The following is a 6,717-nucleotide window of genomic DNA, read 5'->3' as shown; positions in this document are numbered from 1 at the left end:
TGAGTGTAACGCGGCATTTGAAGCTCTCAAAGATGCCCTGGTCAACTCCGATGTACTGGCATATCCCGATTTCTCCCCTAACCGTCCCTTCATCGTCGCTTCAGATGCAAGTGACAAAGGTGTGGGAGGATGGATCAGCCAGGAAACAGAAACAGGTGAGAGGCGTCCCATTGCCTTCTATTCACGTACGTTGAACAAGGCAGAGAAAAATTACAGTACTATTGAGAAAGAAGCATTGGCCATCGTTTCTTGTATTCAGGCATTCCATTATTACATACATGGACGATCTTTTGTTCTGGAGAGTGACCATGCCCCTCTAAAATATGTGCTTAGTCATGCCCAAAAGGGAAGAGTCCAGAACACTCGCCTGGAGCGATGGAAATTAGCCTTACAAGGTCTGAACATGACAGTACGATATGTTCCTGGTCCAAAGAATGTCGTAGCTGACTCTCTTTCTCGCGGAGCGGTACAGGACGACTGGAAAGATCTCCAACGCGAGCTAACCTTCGATGACCCCGACATCGGCATTGGTATAGCCGCCCTGTTCTCGACAACTTCAGAAACAGAGGGCCAGACCTCGAAAGACGGGGACCAGGTCACGGCAGACGGTGTCGAACAGACCGCTGCCGCAACAGGACCTCGAACCACAACGAAAACCTCTGGTCGACCCACTGGAGCCCGCAGGAGGACTGGATCCGTCCTCTCGGAGACCTCACGCGTAGCAGCGCCTCCGACAACTTCCAGAATCACTCCACAGCGCGCAGCCTCTCCCGAGGCGGAGTCAACTCTGGACAACCATCTGTCGGAGATCGCCAGACTGCAAAGGTCAGACCCATTGTGGATACCATTGATTGAAACGTTGGAAGGGAAACGGGTCCGAGGCAACCGTCGCCTCTGGCGTGACCTACCGTCGTATCACTTGAATAGCGAGGGAATCCTATGTTATCAACCCACGGAGGCTGACCCAGTACGAGTGGTGGTACCCCGTGAGATGACCCCTCAGCTAATTGCAGAGCATCATAGCCATCCTTTGGCAGGCCATTACCATGCAAAGGCTGTACAGGAACACCTGAGCAGACAATTCTATTGGCCTTCGATGACGTCAGATGTGAAAGCCTACTGTGACAGTTGTGTCAAATGCCACAGCACGAAACGCAACCGGCGGGCACTCCATGCCCCTCTGGGTAAGACCCCAGTCACATATGGACCATGGGAAACGGTTCACACCGACATCATGGGTCCTCTCCCCGAAACCCCTCAAGGATACCGTTGGATCCTTTTGATCGTGTGCGCCTTCACCAAGTTCGTGGAGCTCGTTCCTCTACAGGACACCACAGCCGAAACGGTTGCCCAAGCCTTGGTTGCAACTTTTTTCCGATACGGCATCCCCTACTACCTGGTGTCAGACAACGGTCCCCAATACCGTGCGTCGCTCCTTGCTGAAATCAACCGGTTACTTGATGTCCGACATGTTTTCATTTCTGCCTATCACAGCCAAGCTAACTCCAACGTAGAACGGATGTGTGGAGTAGTGAAAACCATGCTAGCTACGGCGCTAGATCGAACGCAGCGGGAATGGCACGTATTCCTGGGTGCATCCCAGTACGCAGTGAACTCCACGTTCCAAACCAGCAACCGCTGGAGCCCAGCGTTCCTGATGTACGGCAGACAGTTTAGGTTGCCGATAGAACAAGCGCTGGCATCAAAACCATCCGACTATTCCGCAGAACTTTCTGACCTGGTGACCCAGTTAAAGGAACGGCAGTACGACGCTATCAGCAAAACGATCGAGAACCAGAAGACCGCGAGACGATACCAACGAGACTACTACAACCGACGAGCACGAGACAAGAAGTACGAGCTCGGAGATCTGGTCTACCTATATCGTCCTGCCGTCAAACCAGGAGATGCTTCAAAACTGACAAAGAAATGGGAGCCTGGATACGTGGTAGTGGGACTTCACGACAATGGCCTCACGTACGAGGTAAGGAAACCAGGCTCGAAGCATCCCCCAGAGAAAGTGCATTGTGACCGTCTCAAACCCCAGAATGTCTCATCTGTGTATCGGGACGCCTTGAGGAAAGTCCATACCTTCAGGAGGGATCAGGCTCCCTCAGTCGATAGTAGCGATGTTAGTGATTCAGGACCGGACGACGAACAGGACACAGACTTGGTTGGACTAGCTCTGCCCAGACCAGAAAGGGCCAGACCTCTGACAAGGTCAGACAGGACAGGATCAGACAGCGGAGTGACTAATGTATTGGAGACCTTAGGAACCAATAGACTGAGCTCAGATAGCTCCGAGCCATTAGAGACAGCTGATTCGGAAACCCCTGATGATGACGGCTACTATATGACGATTCCCTCACCGCCTGTCGTTCCTCGAAGGTCGAGCAGAAGGCGTCAAGCACCTCAACGTTTTTCCCCTTAACCCATGCTGACCAGTAACCCTACTCATCCACTAGCGATTGATCCTACCCGTTTTGTTTTAGGCGGCTGGTGTATTTGGTCTGGCTACTGCTGTTGTCCCGAGACGTCGGAGGGGACCAAAACCAGGCGAAGATGCAACTTCATCACGGGGTGTACTTCCAGCCCCTGGGTGAAGTAATAATCACGGGTTCTGACTGGACAATCTGCACCACCATCAGCTTGGTGACGTATGAGCAAGCCCATACCTCCCTCCTGGAACAGATATCTCGGGTAGAGCAGCATCTACAAGCCGTGAGGGGCCAGGTCGAGTCCGACAAAGTTCCGGTGATAGACGCATTGACGGCCACGTGGAAGAAATTCTCCACCGCCTTCAAAGAGGACCTTAGCGCCTACCAACAAACTCTCAATTCTGTTAAACGAACTATCCGGGAGAATGACGCCCGGCAACGTCGCGGCTTAGTTAACATCGTAAGTGACGTTGGAAAATATTTGTTTGGATTTAGTACCGAGAGAGACATTGAAAGTCAGTCGGCACAAATCGCTTCACTGGCCAACCAAACTGAAAACATATCTCACCGTGTTGACCAACAGTTCAGTTATGTTAAAACTGTAGCTTCACAAACTCTCCACAACGGAGAAGAAGTCATTCGAATCAAAGCTTCAATTAACGGGGTGACAGCCGCTCTAAGCCAAATTCAGACTGTGGACAGTCGGCTCAATATAGGAGTGGCACATGCTACCGCAGGATTAGAACTTGTGATAGCGACCGACTTAATTCGCGAGGGTTTGGCCCAGTCACAAAAGGGTCTTTATACCATACAGCGCATTGTTGCCCAAGCAGGTGAAGGAGCTCTAGCCTGGGAACTACTGGAGGATAAGGTCTTCAGAGATATCCTGTTAAACTTAGGACAACATCTTCCAGTCGGATGGAAACTTTTGTATGAAACAGACGACCATTATTCCTACCTTCGTTACATAACCACAGAAACCCACCAAACGGAGGGCGGGGTCAATTTTTGCATGGCGATCCCAATCATCAAGGAGTCTGGTAGGTATCAGCTCTACGAAGCCATCGCAATGCCTGTGGTTCACCCGAAGTTCCCGGAGAAGCTCTTCTTTTCTTACCGATTTGACTCCCCTTATTTGGCCATTCAGAAATCAGGATCCGATTTTTTCACGACTCAGCCCGGCAGTCCAGGCAACTTCTTCACCATGACAAACCGTCGCGAGGCACAGTGTAAAGGAAAAAGCCCTAGGGTTTGTGCGCTCAAGGAAGCAGTACAGTCGCCTCGATCTCAAGAAAGCCGTTGTTTGTATGATCTGTTTTCAGACCAGCCGACCGGAACCAGCTGCCCGGCACAGGTGCAATACCACGATGGGCCGGTGTTTCACCACGTTGGTATGGGAGTGTGGTTATATGGAGCAGCAAAAGGAACGCTACTGGTCCGCTGCTCTAACCAGAGCAGGACGAGTGCTCCTCACCACCCCGCCGGGCAATACGAGCTGACCGGTACCGGTATGTTCCGCTTACAGCCGGGATGCGAGGCATCCCTTGGGTCAATTAGGGTTCCCAGTTACGTCAACGGTAAGGGGCAATTCAAGATCAGTCTGCCGGATGCACCGATAGTGGATCTATTTTCACTCAATTTTTCCATGAGTCTCTGGAGTAATATAACCTCAATGTTGACTCCTCCCGTAAATATCTCGTCCTTCTTGAGCCATCTCACTGAAACCACAGACATCAGTAAAGATGCGATGAGACTCCGAACCTTTAACAAAACCATTCAGCAGTATGAGGCGCTCCAGAATCAATTGTCTCCCTATCATCCCTACAGATGGATATCGAGCCCGCAGAGCCAGATCACCGGATACACTGGTCTACTTACATTGAATCTAGTGACCGTTCTGCTGCTGTCCATAGCGATATGGAAGCTACATCGCCGAGTAAAGGACCTGATGGGTCCGCCGACCGATGCTCCAGAAAGTCACCGCCTTGTGAGGTCTCGACGTCGGCGACGCCGAGCCATGGACGTTACCGTGTAAGACCCCCTTGAGACGACGACGGGAAGTGCTCATTTGCCAAGGTCTAGCAGATGGTCGGCTATATTCTGAGTCGAGGTGAGTGCAACGATCAATTGGGAGCTCGTTGGCGCTCTAAAGCTGCAGAGGGCTTGGAGTATCGACTTGACTAGTCTTGAGACGAGATCCATGAGGATCCGAAACGTCATCACCAATTGATGAACGTAGAGTGTGCAGACCAGATCGCTTCGGTCCAGAACCGTCTCGAATCTTGAGCTACGACATAGCCATGATGTTCACCATCAACCGGCCCCTCTCGATGCCCTCAGGTACTCGCATTGGCACCGGTGGCAGTCGGCTCAACAACGGTATCTAGGATACCAAAAGGGTCCACACCGAACCCCCGACCTCTTGGCTGACAGGTTGACTTCATCCCCAGCAGTCTCTTAGTAGCCCTTTTGCTCTCGGTTGGATTCCGAGTACCACCCGACGACGAGAAACAGCGCCTCTGTTACAACCAAGGCAAACGATCACAGCACCCCTCGACTCAACCACCCCGAAGTAAGTGGCAATCCAAGCAGATGGTCGGTCGGTACAACTGTAAATCGCTTAACATCTGGCTCCAACGGGTATCCAAAACTTGTCCTCCCTAGACGGTCCCACAAATCCTAAAAATCGGTCAACACAAGAGGAATATGGTTCCCAGATGATTCAGATTAGCATGTTTTATTTTTGCAACGGAGGATATATTCATTATCGGTAATTAACTGACTGCAGGTAATTGGCCACAGAACTACCCAGCTTCATTATGTTGGTATACCTATTTCGATCGAGTTGAAGGCGCAGTTAAAATTGACACTAAAACGATTCTAAGGGCAAGATGCACAGCACCGGTCAGGGTCTTGGCAAATAGTGCTCTCTTCCGGATATCTCCAGGCATCCTTTGTAGCTGTCCTTACTTCCTACCAGGCATCCTCTGTAACTGTCCTTACTTCCTATCCACAAACAAGACATGACTAGACAACCCAGGGAGACCCTAGACAGCAGAGCAGACGCATCGACGACTATTACACCCCAAAGGAGGAAGTCAGATAAACTTTATAAAATAGGGAGGGATGTGAGAAAATATCGCTTCGGTCTCCTAGCTGAGCGGCGGAACTGTGTGGAATTGTGTGTACTGATCAGCCTTGCAGATTAGATGCACCGACCACTCGTTACCTTCAGCCGTGCGCCACGCCGGAGCGAGGAACCCGTCCCTGGCAGAGGATCAAAGGAAGACGAATGACAATGTGAAACCTGTTTGTGTGGTGGTGGATATGCGTAAAGGAGATTAGAAGCAGACAATAGCACAAAATAACGTAGTGTGGTGGTGGAACAATAGCGTAGGGATAGACGGGTGAAGGTTAGACCGAGATACGCGTGGGCTCGTAAACAGCGGGGGACTGGAGAACAATCGATAATGTATAGAATGTCATTATAAAAACGGGCGTGCAAGAGCTACTAACGACTGTTGGTGGGATATAAAAGAGCTCTCCTTCAAACCGGGGACACTCTCTCTGCAGTCCGAAACACTGTGCAGTGCTCCGACTCGGCGGTACGCTCCACCAGCAACCCCACAATGTAAGTCGTGAATTGCATTACCTTTGGTCGGCCGTGCCGACCAAAGGTGAGGTAATACCTCATCCCCACTAACGTTCTCTATTTACAGATACTGATTCCGGCGACAACAGGCCCAGGCTATTCACCGAGCTACCCTAGTATTCTTTACAGGTTTTACAGTTTCCCCTAGCACTTTCCACAGGTCCATAGTACGTACGAGGTGAACCGGGCCGATGAACTACACGGCGTTATCGTGTCCGTTTAACTTCTTCCTTTTACAGAGCGCAAGACTACGGCCTACGGATGGAGCCACCAACAAACACTCCCCCGATGCCAAGGCTCAGCTTTACCCGCCCCAAACCACCGAAAAGCTCGGTACATAATCGAGCGACCAATAAGCGCTCTACACTTTGGTGATTCTGCCATTTTGGTTTGGCACTGTTTCGGCATTCTGTTTCGATTACTTTTGGCACTGTTTTGGCAACTTGTTCGGCACTGTTTCGGCCCATTCCGTTCCGAATACTTGTTCGGCACTGTCTTGACACTGTTTCGGTCATTCTGTTTTCGGTAACCTTGTGCTTCGGCATATTGTTCGGTTATGTGTTTTTAGCACTCTATTTCGGCCACCTTTATTTACTACCACGGTAACATATACCGTGTATTCTCAAG

This window comes from Amphibalanus amphitrite, unplaced genomic scaffold (assembly GCF_019059575.1).
Source record: "Amphibalanus amphitrite isolate SeventyFive unplaced genomic scaffold, NRLGWU_Aamphi_draft 000214F_arrow, whole genome shotgun sequence".
Taxonomy (NCBI): Eukaryota; Metazoa; Arthropoda; class Thecostraca; order Balanomorpha; family Balanidae; genus Amphibalanus; species Amphibalanus amphitrite.
The sequence above is the reverse complement of the archived record's forward strand: the minus strand, read 5'-3'. Positions refer to the sequence as shown.